This window comes from Eublepharis macularius, chromosome 9, assembly GCF_028583425.1.
Source record: "Eublepharis macularius isolate TG4126 chromosome 9, MPM_Emac_v1.0, whole genome shotgun sequence".
Lineage (NCBI taxonomy): Eukaryota > Metazoa > Chordata > Lepidosauria > Squamata > Eublepharidae > Eublepharis > Eublepharis macularius.
Window position 1 is genome coordinate 481,460 of NC_072798.1, and position 16,851 is coordinate 498,310.

Here is a 16,851-nt window from a genome sequence, read left to right on the forward strand (position 1 = left end):
TGACTGAGGACTTTGGGCAACTGGTGGCTGGGCTTCACTGGTGGTGTTGGAGCTGGCTCAGCTGCTGGCTGTGGACTCTGATTAGCCAGCAGCTGCTCTTCCTGATCACCGGCTTCTGCTGAGTCAGGGCTGGCTACACGGAGCTCCTCTTCTCCTGAGGACTTAGGACTGGCTACACGAGGCTCCTCTCCTTCTGAGGAGTCCTCACTCTCAGTGAGCCCAGACTGGCCCATGACAGCAGGCTTCAATTCACTCTGGGGGGCATCACCCCTGAACCGAGGCACGGCTCTCAAGGTCCAACCAGTGTTCTCGCATCGTCGTGATGCAGTGATATGTTCCAATGGTGCTGCTGCAAGTCAGTGGGCGCTTTTCACTCCCTTCTGGCCTCTCGCGTGGTTCCCAATGGGCATTCCTGTCAGTCACTGAAGAACCCGCCCTCTCCCTCCCACCTGCCTCTCCAGAACCTGGGGGCTGATCCCAAGTGCAGCAGGCTGCGAGTGCGACTCTCGCCAGGTCCTATCGCCTTTCTGGTCCCACTTTTCAGGGAGGGGAAACCTGTTTCTCGCAGCGGCGGCGGCGGGGGGGATTTGCGCCGAGCTGCAGCCACCAGCCTGGTCCTCAATGGAAATGCGGGCTGGACGGGTGAGAGAGTGGGCGTCCAATCCACACCTTCAGTGTTACCTCTGCCCCCCCCCACCATCCCAGCAGGGAGGCCTGCTCCCTGACGAGGGGGTTGTTGGTGGGTGGCGGGGATCGCGGCCTCCCCACTGGCTGCACCGCCACTTGCCCCTTGCCCGCATGTCAGAGGAGTGATGCAGCCATTGGCTGCTGTGGGCGGGGTTGTCAGGGGAACGGCGGGTGGGTGCTCTTGGCAGCGGCCATGCTGAGCTCTTGCGCCAGCAGGACCCTCCGGCAAAAGTCCATAGGGAAGCAGCAGAGGGGATGTCACATTTACGTCAGAGATATACGAGGGACAATAGCAGGTATCTACTAGATGCAACTGAACATTCAAGGAGGAAAGAAGAAGAATGGCATTTATGTTTTTGGATGCCAAGAAAGCCTTTGACAATGCGTCTGGAAAATTTTTGATGAAAGTATTACAAAATATGAACCGTGGGACTGAATTCATAAATTGGATGCAAAGTATTTACATTGATCAGCAAGCTAAAATCCCAGTAAACAGCTTCCCAATGGAAAAAATAGAAATAGCAAAAGGAACTCAACAGGGATGTCCAATATTTCCATTACTGCTTATTATCATATTGGAAGTGCTGGATGTGAAAATAAGGAAGGACCCCAGAACTGTTGGAATAAAAGAAGGCAAAGAATAATATAAAATGAAATACGTAATGGAACAAACAGAGGCTGCTCTAGCAGACCTGAAAAGAGTATGGAGGAGGGCAACTAAGATGATCAAAGGGTTGCAGCACCTGTCTTGTGAGAAAAGGCTAAAGAGACCAGAACTTTCCAGTTTAGAAAAAAAAGATGGTGGGGGGGGGGACATGATGGTAAAGAATGCCACCAAGTCATAGCTGACTTATGCCGACCCCTGCTGGGGTTTTCAAGGCAAGAGACTGAGGGGGTTTGCCATTGCCTGCTTCTGCATAGACACCCTTGGAAGGTCTCTCATCCAATTACTAACCCAAACTGACCCTGCTTAACTTCTGAGATCTGACGAGATCAGGCTTGCTCAGGCGATCCAGATCAGGGAAGGAACCTGACAGGGGTTTATAAAATCATATGTGTGTATATATAAAATTTCCATATAGATTATTACATAGGTAATTGAACATTAACTAGGAATAAACAGGAATATGAGCTATTAGTTAACAAGCACTACACCAAGGAACAGAGAAAGACTCAAACCATAAATTATTACTTCATCACTAGTGAGTTAGGAGAATTATAAACTTAAAGTATTGTCTAGATATCTACAAAACAAAAAATTAAGGAAAATTTATCGGGCAGCCCAATCCTAAGAAGGGCACGGAAAGTGAACAGGAACCGAACTAAGGCTTGCGAGGGCGCATCTAGCCCGTACGCCCGCGTAAGTGGCCCTCCGCCCGCGCTGGGACGCGGCGCTGGCCCGCCGGCGGGCCAGCACCGGTGCAAGCCACAGGCGCCCGGGCGGCAGCGCAGAAGTGGCGTAGAGCCCTACGCCGACGCAGGGGGGGGCGGGGAGCAAGGCGGGGTCGGAGTTAGTCCGCTCCCTAAGCTCCTCCAGAAGCGGGAACGCCCACAGCGGCGCAAAAAAGCTACGCCACGGAAAAAGAAGGCGTAGCCCATAGGCGTCCATGGAACGGCGAAAAATCAGCCCCCTCTCTGAGCGCCCCGCCCCGCCCCTATGGCCCGAAGGAGCATAGGATGAGAACTATCCCGGGGACCAATCAGCGTGCGCGCCCGGCGTGGACGAGCCCCCCTCTCTGCACCCAATCACCTGCGACCGCGCCCTACAAAACATCCGGCCAGCGCCGCCCAAACCCCCAGGTAAGGGAGCACTCGGCCGGAGGCTCTGCCCGTCTGCTGAGTGGCATTGCCCCTTTGAAAACCGAAACGGGCTGAGGGCATTCACATTGGCAGGCGCAGAATGCACTTGGGGGACTTTGCGAAAAACTGGGGGAACTTCGCATAAAAGGGAAGAGGTGCAAATGTCTGCCTAACTCTCTTTCTACCGTGATAGAAAGAATGACTCCACAGCTAACTGATGCATGCTAGTTGCTTCTAACTAAGCACAAACAAACTAACCCTTCCGTGGCAGAAGGGAATGACACTTTGCAAATTAACCGCATGCTCTCCCGTTTCCTTGCAGGTGCCCTGACTCTGGCGCTCCCACCTGGTGATGACCGACAGAGCGCTGACAGGTAAGGAGGAGGTGGGGGGGGCATTCCGCAGATTAGTGCAAACCGCCCATTCACCTGAACCCACCCGCTCACTTGCCGCTTTGGGTGAGGCCCAGCAGGGGTGGGGGGCAACCATGGCCGCCCCTGGCTGCCTCAGAGGCAGGCGCCTCGAAAACCACATGTGGCCAGGTGTTTGTTGTGACCAGCTCATTCCCTCCCATAAAGGTAAAGGCTTCCCAAGGCTGAGTGCATCCTCGCCAGACTGTCAGGCATCAGCTGCTGCCCTCGACCATGTGCAACCCCCCCCGGATGGCGGAGTGTGGGGCTTGCCTTGCCAGTGGAACGAGGCAAAGCTCACACGTGTCTTTTTCCCCCACAGGCACGTCCAGGGCATGGCTGCTCCCCCGCGCCCCGCCCTCCCCAAACATCTCTGACGGACGGTTGGCTGCAGCCCAGGAAGCACCGTCGCGCCGCGGCCTGCATCCCAGCCCCGCCCCTCCGAGCGGGAAGGAGGGCTGTGTGGAATGCTCCAGCTCCCTCGCCAGCCTAAACGCAAGCCCGCTCTTTCCAGTGCAATAAAACGAGATGTACAACAACTGTTTTCTGTGTCTGCGAGTCTGACTTCGTCCTCCGCCCCTCCCCCAACACTCCCGTCACATCTCCCCACCTGCACATTGCCACAAATGTATCCGACACACCCCGTCTTGCCTCCCCGCCCCCTCCCTCCCTCCTCCTCCCCCCCTCCTCCTCTGTATTTGACCAGTGTCTGTACCACCCATCTGCCAAAGAGAACTTGATTCTCAGAAGCCTATGCCACAATAAAATTGGATAGTTTTAAAGGTGCTACGGGACCCTTTTTGAATTCGCTACCACAGGCTAACACGGCTAACCCCCCTGCATCTATGGCCAGGTAGAGGGTTGGGGCGGGGCATGTGAGCGGGGGGGGGATCAATCCCCGGTGGGGAGAGTAGCTGGCACCCGATAAGCAAGGGAGAGGGTGGTGCGAGCTGCCGCTGCAAGGGGGCGGGAGATGGCAGGGGAAACGGTCCACTCGCGGGAACCCTAGCCCCCACCAATGGAGAATCCAGGGTAGTGGCAGGCGGATGCCATATCCCGGGCAGGAGGTCTCGCGCGCCTGGGGAGGGTCGCCCCCATCGCAGCCGCAGCCCCAGCAACACAGTCCCATGAGCGGCCGCCTCCCAGAGTGGGTCCAGCCCCTCGGGCGTCTGCAGCAGCCCCATTGGTCATTCCAACACCTTCCACCCCAGGGCGTCCTGCCTCGCATCCAATCCCGTGGAGCAGTTGCCAGCCTCCCACGCCAACAGGCCATGGTTGTTGGGAGGGGTGGGGTGTGTCCGAGGCTGCGCGTGGCTCCGCCCTGGCTCGGCGCCGTTTCCTGCGTTCAGCAATTGTGGCCACTCGCGTTGCCCTGCCGGGGGGGGGAACCACTCCGAGGCTGCCAGCCCCGCCAATCCTGCAGGGAAGGCCGCTGGCCCCGCCCACAGGGGCAGTGGAAGAGCGCATCAGCTGCGCAAAGTGGCTAAAATGCGGGAGCCCGAGGCCTTCCGGCTGGCTGCCACAGCGTGCCCCTTCCCCGGCCGGGCCATGCAGGCTGGGTGGCCACCCCAGGCCCGGGAGGGCCCCCCGATGGCAGGTTGCGTGACTGCCCCAGCTCAGGGCGGCATGCCAGGCAGGGCAGGTGCGTTAGGGCAATATGGAAGACATGCCAGAGCGGCCCCTGGCCAGTCCTTGTGCATCCTAAGCCCCCCCCCCTTGGAAGGGATGCGCTGTCACCGCGGGCCTGGTCATGCGCTCATGGTGCCAGGGCAGGATATGGCTGGCAGTTCACCAAAGTATCGCAGGCAGACATGGGTCCATGTGTAGATGAGCTTTATTCCCAGTCCCACGGCGCAACGTACAGCCAGGCCCAAGGGTTCACGTCCCGCAAGGATGCACTTGAGCAGCACAGCATCCCCGCAAGGGAAGAGGGCCCTGGGGCCATAGGAAGCCAACCACCACGGCCCCCTCCCCTCCAACCCACAGGTCTGAGACGGGGGGGGGGCTGTGCTGAACCTATCCATGAACTATGCAGCTGCCAGACAGAAGATAGGGAATTGTTACATCTCAGACCCTCCAAGGTCATGCCGGCGGGCGGTGTAGTTCGGTGGGCAGCACAGAAACACTATACCCACAGCGGTCCCGGCTGCATGGAGGGCGACGGGTGGCGGGAGCAGTGGGCGGCCAGGCTCGGGGCCCAGCTCATTGCCAAGGCAGCCGGGAATGACCTCCTGGCAGATGAGGGTGCGATGACTGCGCGGCCAGTTTACCTGGAGGAGCTCTTCCCTGGCCGTGCGGAGGAGGCCCACCTCATACGAGCGTGGCTAGACACGGCGCTGTGCGAGGTGGAGCATGACCTCCTGGAAGAGGAGGTGGCTGCGGGCCCCGCGCGCAGTAAGTCAGGGTCCTCGGCGTCATCCAGGGAGCCTCCTCCGCTGCCACAGAGGGCAGGCCGTAAGGGCCCGGAAGCGTCCCAGCCACTTCCGTCGAGGCGCAGGTTGCAGGTGCTTGCAGCAGATGCCGGGCTGCCACCAACGGGTGCCCCCCCTCCCTCTCTCCCCCCTCTGCAGGGACCATCAATGACAGGTGGATGGCTGCCATGGACCGGGTTCACGGGGCATTCCAGCAGGCGCGGGCAGCGGCACCATGTGAGTCTCGCCAACAGGAGGGGCACGGGCATGTGGGGTGGGGCGGCCTGCGGCCGCGACAACAACCCCAGAGCCCACAGGGGCCCTGACGCTCCCATCCCCCACCTCTTGCCCCCACAGCGGCGCCCGCCCGGAGCCCCTCGCCAGATGAGGAGGAACTTGGGAGGGGCTTCACCGCCTGGTCTCCACCCCGCTAACCGCCACCCGCTGAAGACCCAGAGGGTGACTCAGTGGAGGGGCCTGGCAGGAAGCGGCCGAAGCTGGAGCCCGTCCCCGCAGACGGCCGGGCAGCTGCCGATATGCCATCCCAGGCACAGGCATCTTGGACCCCAGCCGGGCCCCTGCTCTGTAACGGGGATGCCGTGGCGGGGCCGCTGGCCTCCCCCTGCTCCGACGCGCTACCTAGCCCTCACCCTCCTGGCTGCTGAGGCCGGGGTTCTGGGTTGGCAAGCTGCTCTCTGAGCGCCTGATGCGGCCCTGGAATCGATTGGGAATAAAGCCAAGTTCGTTAACCGCTTTTCCCGTGCAGCCCGTCCATGGGGGGCGGTGGCTGCTGGCCGGGGCGGCTTTCCCATGCTCTCTACATGCAGGGGTTGAGGGAGCGGGGACTCAGAGGGGCCGCCTGGGACACCATAGGGGCGTAAAGGGCGAGTGTTTGGCCGGCCGAGCCCCCCATGGCCAGGCATGGCCCTCAGCGCGCAGCATGCCACAGGTGCTCCGCGACCCTGTCTCGCACAGCTCGGTCATGCTCCTGGGGCTCTGCAGGGGCGTCAGGAGAAAGGCGACCGGCGGGCGGCAGCCAGGGGTCCTCGCCTGGGCCCTCTGTGGCTGGCAAGGGGAGCTGCTGGCGCACGGCAATATTGTGCAGCATGACACAGGCAGCCACGAGCTTGGCGACGGTGAACGGCTGCATGGCCAGGCGGCCGCCCGTGTGATGGAGGCATCTGAAGCGCATTTTCAGCTGACCGAAAGCACGTTCGATCACCATCCTCGTGCGCCGGTGGGCCTGGTTGTAGTTGGCTCTGTCGGCGGGCTCATCCGCAGGGTATGGCGTCAGGAGGTAAGGCAGCAATGGATAGCCACGGTCACCTGCAAGGGGAGGCGGAGTTAGGATCTCCCTTCCCATCCCCGTCCCCTCACAGCTCCCCCACCAACTCCTGACCTAGGAGCCAGCCTCTCCCCTCAGGCCATGATGACAGGAGCCTGTTCAGGCCGGAGGTGGTGAAGATCTGTGCGTCGTGGACGCTTCCCGGGAACTTGGCAACGAGGTCCGTGAAGATCCCCTGGTGGTCACAGGCTGCCTGGACGTTGATACTGTAGAACTGGTGCCGATTCCTGTAGACCTGCGGCTCCTCTCTGGGAGCGCATATGGCCACATGCGTGCAGTCGACTGCTCCAATCACATTGGGGAAGCCTGTAAAGGAGGAGAAGCCAGCCCGGATGGGTGCCAACTCTGCCTCCGAGGTGGGAAAGTGGATGTGCTCGCGGATCCGACCAACTAGGGCGTCCAGGAAGGCATGCAGGCAGCGGCTGGCGGATGACTGGGAGACCTCCAAGGCCTCAGCCATGACTCCCTGGAAGGAGCCGGTCGCAAGGTAGCGGAGGGACAGCAGGACCCTCTGGAGGACGGGGATGCCCCGGGGAGCCGCAGCTTGCCCCTGAAGGGCGGGGCGCGAGCTCCTCGCACAGAGCCTGTATGGCTGCCCTGTCCAGGCGGAAGCGGTCCAGGCAAGTCATGTCGCCCAGGAGCAGGGATGGCACCCTGGCCTGGAACCGGCGGCGGCGTCTGAGGCGGCGCCGCCTGAGGGCCGCTCGGACAACCACGGCTGGCAGGAGGTGGCTGGTCCGGATGGCTGGGAGCCGCGGCGGCAGTGGCGGGCACCAGGCGGGGATGATCAAGGTCCTGCCTGGAAGGAACGCAGGTTGAGTTCCAGCACCCTGAACCCCCCCCCACGCACAGCAGCAGGCCTACCAGTCTCAGCGGCCCGTTGCAAGTGGTGCTCAGGAGCAGGTCCTCTGTCCGCTGCATGGGCCGTCCCAGCCACCCTTCCCGGTCCTGCACCCCCTGTGCCCTCCTCCATCTTGCCGAGGGGATGGGTGAGCACATGACTAGGTGGCTGGTTCCCACCACTTATCTCGGGGACCGGACATTCCAGCGGGCACTACCCCCATGTCTGCTGAGAGCACTAGTGGCGGCGGAAGCCAGCGCCAGGCAAACTGGACAGAGGCCGAGAGAGTGCTGCTTTTTGGGCTCGTGGTGGAGAATGCGGAGGTCGCCCTGAGCACGCACAGGGGCGCCTCGTCCCGGTCTCGACGACGGGCATTCTGGCAGATGGCAGCTGACAGGGTCTCGGCTGTGGGCAACGCGCCCCGCACTGCTCACTCGGCAATGAAGCGCTGGAATGATTCTTTCGGGCCCGCGCGCAAACGAGTGCGCCTCCTCATGTCTCAGGGGGTTCCTTATGAGCGGGCCCTTGACGAGGGGCTCCCAGGCCCAGAGGCGGTCATGCGAGCGGTCATCCCGGAGGCGGTGGTGGGCGGCCTGGGCGTTGAGGTCCTGCCCGGTTAGTATTTGTGGATTCAGGGAGGCGAGGGGGGGGACGTATGGATCGTGGCACATGTGTGACAGGGCCTCTCCCGTGAGTAGGCACGGCCCCTGAGGGTCCAGACCCAAGCCAGGCGGAGGCAGAGGCAGCGGAGTCTGTGCCCCCCCTGGCAGAGAGCGGGGCCCAGGAACCGGCAGCCCTTCCACCGCCACAGCAAGCCCCTGCTGCCAGCGACGAGGAGCCTCAACCGGGCCCGTCGGGGGGCATGGATCCGGAGCACGGTATGTATCTGTGGCCCTGCTGCTGGTGGGGCCAGGGACCGGCTCGGCCGCCGGCCTCGGCCACACATCCGAGGCCACTCATGGCGCCGACCGGTCTCAAGACGAGGGGCTGCGGCCGCAGTTGGAATGGGTGTGCTTGGCCCGGCTCGGTGGCCTGTGGCAGCCCATGTTGGGCCGCTGCTCTTCCCTCCCTGGGGCCTCTTCCCACCCATGTCTCGCTCCAGCAGGGACCATGCGCCTGGAGACAGGCGGGGAGGTGATTGCCCAGCTGCGCGAGCTGCCACCCTCCCGGAGGACCTCTGCTGCCGGAGCGGCTCTCCTGCAGTCGCTCGGCTTCCCTGTGTCGGTGGAGGGTGAAGGTGGCCCTGGGACTCCGCCGGTTCAGGACACCTCATCGACAGAGCCGCTCGAGGAGCTGTCCCAGCATGCAGCACCATCCCCTCCAGCCCCCCCGCCCCCGGGTGCCATGGGCCGTGTGCGGGAAGGACCTGGCTCCGCCTCTGAGGGGGAGGGGCCCATGGAGGGGATCCTTCCAGGCGCACGGGCTCGCGGCCCCCGCCCTGCCCAGCGGCTTCCCCCGACACTAGCCGCAATGTGGGCGGCGATCGAGAGGGAGCGGCTAGAGGTGCACGCTGCATGGGAGGAGGCGAACAACCGCGGCCGGGAGTTCATGGCTGCGGTACTGGAAGTGGGGGAAGGGGTCCGTGCCTCTCAAGTCCGTGCCGAAGCCCTGCTCGGGCGGCTCGTCGCCATCCTCGACCCTCCGGCCCCACCCGCTGCAGCAGCTCCACCCGCCCCAGAGGCACCCCTCCCTCGGGCCCAGTTGCGTGCGAGAGGCCGTGCCCGTGGACGGCCAAGGGGGTCCGGCCGCCGGCCTCACCGGTGACCGCCGCTGCCGCCTTGGGGGTGGGGTGGGGTGTTTTGCTGCACAGACGGCTCTCCTACATGCCTCCCCTTCCTCACGTCTGCTGGGGGAGGTGGGATGATATAATAATAAAGGCTGATTTCTGTGCAATGTTCTTTGCCTTGGGATGGGGACGAGGGGGCAGGCCCGCTGTGTCTGCCTCTTGGTGGCGGCCTCAGGCCAGCCCTCCCCTTCGGCGCCACTTGGGGGCTGTCCCCTGCTGCCAGAGACTGGCTGCTGCCCTGGATTCCTCATGGCAGGGCGCCTGCCAGTCCCATGCCAACCTCTCTGGATGCGGCCGCCACGGACTTGGTGCTACATTGGGCAAACGGGGGAAAGGCTTCTCAGACTACGCCCACCCCTCTCCTTCCCGACTGCGAGCCCCGCCCGACACACGAGCCGAGGCAGTCTGCCGGCATGGGCGCGGTTTGCCTGCTGCTCTGGGGCCTGGCCGGGATCGCGTGCTGCCCATAGGCTGCGCCTTTCCTGGCCCCTCCCCCTGACGCTTGTCAGGAACAGCGCCCTTTGGCTGCTCCTGGCGGCGGCCGTGCATCAGACCCGCCCACAACACTTTCTGGTTCTCCAAAATTGCATCTCTGCGCTGCTGCGGGCGCCGCTGCGGCCACACTTTGCTGGCACAGGATCCGGCCCGGCGCCGCCGCCACACCACCAGTGCAGCCGCGTCGGCGTTGGGGCCGGCCATAGGATTGCGCTGTTAATCTTCCCCAAATACATAATTGCCATCATTTAAAGGGATATATATTCCAAAAAAGAATTTATCATAAACATTCAAAACATAGACACCTCTAAAGGCTCAAAGTAAATATAACGTTAAGCATCCACTTCAAGTATTCTTCCAAAACATAATGAAAAAGTCTGTTTTTCAAGAAACTTGTCAGATAATAAATACCAAACACTTATTACTTATTGTGCATTTATAATAACTCGTTTTGGTCAAATATGCAATATACCAAATTATATACATCCATTCTGATACTGTGGTGGCCCCTACCCTATGGAACAGCCTGCCTGAGGTCAAGAGAGCTCCCACGCTCTTGGCTTTCCACAAACAATGCAAAACTGAATTATTCAAAAAGGCTTTTTTACTCAGATAGGAGGGCGGTATTGTAGGGAGGGGGTCTCGGATGTTTCGCCAATGAGTTGGGAACCATGGGCTCCACCATTATGTTGCTTTACGTATTATCTGTTGCTTTGAATATGTACTCATATATACTGCTTGTGCTTCATGTTGTCTAATGTCAATCCTAGAATTAATTATGTTCTGTTTCAGCAATCCTTTAACCCTGTATTGGATCCTTGCTAATGCTATGTCTCTGTAAACTTGTATTCATCTACTCTATGACATTGTTTATGGAAATGTCCTTGACATTATATGGAACTGATTGTACTTGCTACTGATTGTACTGATCTCACACTATGTAATCCGCCTTGAGTCTCAGTGAGAAAGGCAGAATATCAATGACATACATACATAAAAATATATTTCCAATAACATGCTATGCATACTCACACAGAATTTCCAAAACCTTTCAAGATCAACATCATGGACTATACAAGATTTCAAGGAATAATATATTCAGTGATATATATTAAATCTAATATTGAACTCTAAAACATATGCACCTTTGTTTAGATAAATCAACATATAAAACAATATTGAACTCTAAAACATATGCACCTTTGTTTAGATAAATCAACATATTTCGTTTAATTTTCCCCCTTCCCCCCCTCCTTTCCCACTTCTCTTTTCCTTTCTATTCCCTCCTCCTCCCTAACCCACCCAACTTTGCCCTTTAAGTCTGAATTAGCAATACAAATGAGCTTTAGAAATTTCTCCCCCTCCCTTGATGTTTCCCTTTCCCTAGTTATCTTATCTTTCCCTCCCACGGAACTCTTGGTTGATTAGCTCTAAGATCACAATAATGGGAGATCTATTTCAAATCCTTTCCCTCCCACAAATCCCCTGGCCAGTTGTTACAAACTGCACAAAAATAATAGATTTGTTCCCCAAAGCCCTTTTAGCTAGTGTGTTCTATTCACACACTAGTTTGGTATATACCAAAACTTACCGGGCTTAACTAAAAAAGGAGTTACATTGAAAGGACCGAACTCCCCCCTCCCTTTCTTACCCCGTTTTGAATCTTCAATAAAGAGTATTATGATAACGCTTCCCTTAAATTTTAGCATTGTGGCTAAGTGTCTAAATCAATTGTCTCTTATTGGAATTTTACTTCCCTTCTGAGGGGATGAAGAAATTATTACTGAGAAAATTTTCTTTTTTGACTTGGTTTGCTTGTTTCCATCGGTTCTTCTAGGTTCAGTTCATTTAACATTGATGCTGCAGAGTCGTAGTCGGAAGCGATAAGACGATGTCCTTTGTGATAGACCAGTAGTTTCGTGTAATTCCACCATTTGTATTGTACTTTCGCTCTCCTCAAAGTCTCGGTTGTGGGTTTAAGTTCTTTTCTCTTTAAGAGAACTTCATTACGCAGGTCGCTGTATACTTGTATCTGGGTGTTATTGAATAATAGAAAGCCTTTGGATCTTGCTTCATTGATTATTTTCTTCCTGATGTTAGTATCTGGTACTTCAATAATGATATCTCTCGGCATATTTCTTTTTTTCTGCTGGCTTAAAGATCCGATGCGATAAGCTTTTGTTATGAGTTGGTTTGTGTCTTCCTTAATGCCCAGCAGCTTAGATAGCCAAGGTGTTAATGTTCTGATTATATTTTCGTTTTCTATAAGGGACTCTTCAATCCCACGGAGCTTGAGATTTCTGTAACGAGCTGACACTTCCAGGTGAAGAATTCTTTCCTCCTGCTGTTCTAGTTTATTATATATTTCTCTTACGTCTCTTTGAGACATGATACTAAGTTCCATAGCACTTTCAGCTGTTTGATTTGTCTTTTGAAGTTCTAATTTGATTTCTGTTAATTGTGTAGATAGCGGTTGGATGAGCAGCGTCATTTGCTTGAGCAGGTTTTCTTCAAATTTTGCAAACTGTGCCTCGAGGGAGTGATTATTAGTTTTTGCCACTGCGTTTGTTTCTACAAGTTTCCCGTCGGCCATTTTGGATAGCTCGGCCTTGCTGTGTTCCTGAGGCATAGTTTGGGTTGTGCTGTAAAAGAACTGCTGCAAATTTCTTGCCGATTTTGGACAGATCTTCTTTTCCCTCTGCGTCTGCTTTCTCAAATATATAATGCAGGGTAAGCGATATCAGCTGTTTTCCGGGGTTTACAGAGAGGAAGGAGACGGAGATCTTTCAATGTGCGTCCATACCCAAAGGCTCCGACGCCACGCCCCCCAAACATATGCACCTTGACACAATCCCAAAAAATATGACATAAATCTGCACAAGCAGGTGTATGCTTTCAACATTTATCACTTGGTATATCCTAAATCCTAGACAGTTTATGTGTAGATACAGGCGAAATAATAGTGTAAAGAATTCCCCCCCCCCCCGCCAATATCTACCCAAATTAATTTTGGCAGTAGTTTCACAAATCCAGCGTCATTCATTGATAAAGATTTTTCTCCAATATCATTTCCTATTTTAACAAGTAATTATTCAGTAACTATATGATTCAAAATCAATAAATACAAATAAAATTTTTTCCAGATATCAGTCCCAACATGATTGTTTCATAAGGGGTTTTTAAAACAATGCTACTGACATTTACTATGAAGTACCATTACAATATGTCTTATCTGAAGATATCTGAAAACGTGTCTCATCCATTACCTGTTCAAAAGACAACATAGTGATACGTATATATATCCCCCAGGTTTAGAATGGCCCATTTCTTCATTATAAAGAAGTTAATTCATATAGCTCATATTCCTGTTCAGTTAATGTTTGTCTATGTAATCTATACAGAAAATAAAATTTGTGGAGAAGGCGATCCGTGGTGACTGACTGGGGGACGCTGTCCTCCTATCCACTCGCCCCTGCCCGCACCAGCCCTGCAGCAGCAGGCACTGTCCTCAGGCCCTGCAGTACCACCTCTGTTAGTACCTCAGCTGCAGGTGCCTCTACGGAGCCCCAGGCCACCTTCACCATTAGGACAGCAGCAGCCAATGTCCAGGCACTACCCAGAAGGACAGCCTGCAGCCGCCCAGCAGACCCCCCTTCTCCTGCAGTTGCCTAGGCAGCTCAACTTCAGCCAGGAGATTGTCAGCAGCACAAGCCAGGCAAGCACAGACCCCAAGCTGCCAAGGGAGCCACTGGAGGATTCAGAAGCAGCAGGGGCGAGCCAGGCAGAGAACAGAACAAATGCCCCACCCTAGGCTGGGATGGAGTAGGTGGGGCCCGGAAACTGCAGAGTCTACCCAGCCCTCCCATCAGATAGGCTGGGAGAAGGGCCACTCAAGGAGGCTGGGTGAGGATTGGGAGAAGATCCAGGGAGGTGGGGTAAGGGGGATCCTTTAAAGGCCGGCTAGTGCTGTCACTCTCAGGGCAGGAGAAGGACCAAGGTGGGGCAACCTCCTTCCCTGCCCATCTGAGGCCAGAGGACACTTGCCTGGGGAGCTGCCAGGTGGGGGCACCGGTGAGGGAGGAGCAGCCTCACACAGGGCTACTAGCTGTAATGACTAAAAGGAGCCTCCACAGCTAGTGGTAACAAGTCTCTCAACACCAGGGCTGAGAAGCAGCATCAGGGGAAGGGCTCGGCCTGCCAGGGCGACTGGTTGGCCCCTGTGTGGAACAGGATGCTGATCTAGATAGACCATCACAGGTCTGATTCCACAGAATTTACATTCTAACCATGAGGTATATTTGCAATTTTGCTTGTATAAATAAGACGTTTGTGGCATTAAATTCCATAAATATGCCAATTAGTACAATTTGATATGTTAACTAAGTTATAAATAATGGGTTTTATGTTATTAAAGCAGGAAAGTGTGGTTTGATAGCAAATTAAGCATTGCATATATTTAATTTAACCCCACGTTCTGTCCCCCCCCCCCCGAGATTTCAAAACTACTGGAAATTTTACATCTCTAATTGTTCGATATAAATAATACCTCCAAGCTTGCTTGTGGCTTGAGGAATGAGCTTGAGGAATGTATCCTCAAACCTCAAAAGAAGAAACTGGAACCACTGGTCCTACCCCTTGCCCCAATGCTGTTTCAGAAAGATGTCCTCCACAGGCCCATTTGGATCCCAGCTCCGGCAACGCTCGCCACCTTGAGAATAAGGGCCATTTAATCCAAAGCGTCTCTTGATTCAATCTCTGAGGGAATAAAAAATATGAAAACATTATAAGCAAACGAACTCAAGTCACTGATGTAGCAGAAGGCATTTATGGGTGAATTCATCCGCAGAAGAATTTGCACTAGGCATGAACAGAGCAGCCATAAAAATCTGAACCAGAAAACAGGGTCCCAGGGCAGGCACAAAAGCGATCTTAAAGATAAAAGAGCAAAGCACACGCCCCGCAATAAACACTTTCAGGAGAGTACAGCCAATAATCCGATGCCTGTTTCCTCAGGAGTAAGTGCTGCTGACCCGGCTGGGATGGCCTCTCAGTTAAGGGTGCACAGGATGGCAGCCCGGGTAATTCAGCTCAAGAAGAACCATCCAAAGGAGGTCTGCTCAGAATCTCACACAGGTCTCTTCAGCGGGGCTTGCTCCCGACGCCGCCCTGCACACGGGCGAAGTCCACAGCCGCCCACACGCGGGCTTCCTCTGCGGTGGCCCCGACTACCCTGCCGGAGGAGGTCAGGACCCGAGCCCCCGCCCTCCGGGCTTTCGGCAAACGACGCAAAACCGAATTATTCCGAAGGGCTTTTTGCTCAGCCGGGGGGGGGGGGGGGGCTTGTATCGCGGGGCGGGGCGGGAACGGGGGGGGGGTCCTCGGGTGCTTCTCTAATGAGTTCGGGGGGAGGGGAGGCAGCGACTTCCCCGCGACGTCGTCCCGGAGTCCCGCTAACGACGCGTCTCTGGGAACGCGCGTGTCGGGCCGTGGCAGAGGGAGGCCCCCGCAGCCTCGCGGCCAGAAACCCACCGGCGCCGCGGACCCCCCGCCCCGCCCCGCCCCGCCCCGCCGCTCCTGAGGGCCGCCGAAAGGGCTCCCGGGCGCGCCTCCCGCTCTCCCGGGCGCTGCCGCGGCCTCTCCGCCGTCAGGGGGCCCTGAGGGCCCGGCCGCGCTCCTGCCCCGCTCCCTGCCTGCCTGCGGAGTCGGGCCTCACCTGGGCCGGCGGCTGCGGCTCTCCCGCCTCAAGATGGCGGCGCCGAGGGGGCGGGGCCTGCGGGGCAGCCGGCCGGCCAGCCGGCGGGACCTTGCGCATGCGCCCCCGCGCCTGCCCCTAGTCCGCCTCTCTCGCGGAGGCGCGCGTGGGAAGCCCCTTCTGCGCCCATTTGCCCAGGGTTCAAGCCAGCGGGGGTCCGATACGGCCCGAGGCAACGCCGGCACGCGCGAGTCTAGCGCCGCTCAGGAGGACCTGCCCAGCAGGGTCACTCTCAGAGCGGGCGGGGGGACGCCAGTGGGCGCGCCTTCTCACCCCGCCCCCCCCCCCCGCCTCGTGCGGGAGCTCTCCAGACGGCTTCCTTGCGGCGCAGCAAAAAGCCCAATACGGAACCATTCGGTTTCGCGTGACTTGTGGACGGGGGGGGGGGCTTCCGAACCTCTTCAGCTGGGCCGTTCCATAAGGGGGGGGGGAGAGAATGCAGCTGTCCAGGCCGCGGTGGCTCTGGCCCCCGGGCAAGCGGGCTCCTGCCGCCAGCCTGCTTCAGCTGAGCCGCCCGGTAGCGATGAGGGGCCAGAGCAATGCAGGCCTCGGCGGGCCACGGCCAAGAGACGGCCTTCTTGTACCCGGCGCCGGACACGCAGCCCGCGGAAGGCCTGCCGAACGGGCGCCACGGTCCTGCTGCTGCCAGCGCCCCACCGCCACAGCTGCGCCTCGGCCTCCGCTTAGAGGGGCGCCGCGCCTTGCAGCCGTCGCGCACGGGCGGCCTGGCTCCGGGGACCCGGTTCGCCGCCTCGAGGGCGGGGGAGGGAAGCACTTTTGCAGCGGCGGTGCGGCGGGACCCAGGCTCACCCGCCCCCCGGCTCCCTGCCCTCGGGGCCGGCATCTCTTGCGGGGCGCGTTTGCTCCAGACCCCCGGCGCCGCGCGTCGCTGCCCCAGCCCTGCTGCCGCCCAACTGCACCGCCGCCAGGCAGCCTCCTGGCGGGAGCCGTCGGGTGCCGGCGCCAGACAACGCGGGGGCTGGAAGCGTCGCGGCCGGCTGATTCCTGTGTTTTCCCGGAGCAACAAGATGCGGGGAAGCGGCCTTACCGCGCACTCGCCGCAGACGGCCCCGACAGGCGCCCGCGGCAGGGGGGCAAGGAGGGGGCGCGCACGGGGTCCTCCTGGCGGGGCAGGCAAAGGGCCTTCCGTCCCTCCGTTTTTGCGGCCAGCAGTCCGGAGGGCATGCCGATGGCAGCGCCTGAAGGAGCCGCGGCAGCCACGGGGCTCGAAGCTCCGGCGGGCGGAGAAGGGCTTTCGCGCCTCCCGCCCCGTCCAGCCCCGCCGGCTCTGCGCTGCCCGGGCCGGCCGCCGGGGGCGCTGCGG

At 58.1% G+C, this 16,851-nt stretch overlaps 1 protein-coding gene across 11 annotated transcripts in view; it reads right to left on the bottom strand.

The window, feature by feature from the left end:
* Positions 1 to 15,544, bottom strand: part of PPP6R2 (protein phosphatase 6 regulatory subunit 2) — a 123,596-nt gene extending 108,052 nt beyond the window's left edge. For 5 of the 11 annotated variants that reach the window (XM_054987935.1, XM_054987928.1, XM_054987931.1 and 2 more), the window contains exon 1: positions 14,322 to 15,077. The gene's annotated coding sequence lies outside the window, so the exon portion shown is untranslated. Of the gene's footprint in view, positions 1 to 14,321; positions 15,079 to 15,488 lie in introns of those variants that run through there. The other 6 variants (XM_054987936.1, XM_054987939.1, XM_054987937.1 and 3 more) reach the window with 4 other exon arrangements.
* Between the last annotated feature and the right edge of the window lie 1,307 nt (positions 15,545 to 16,851).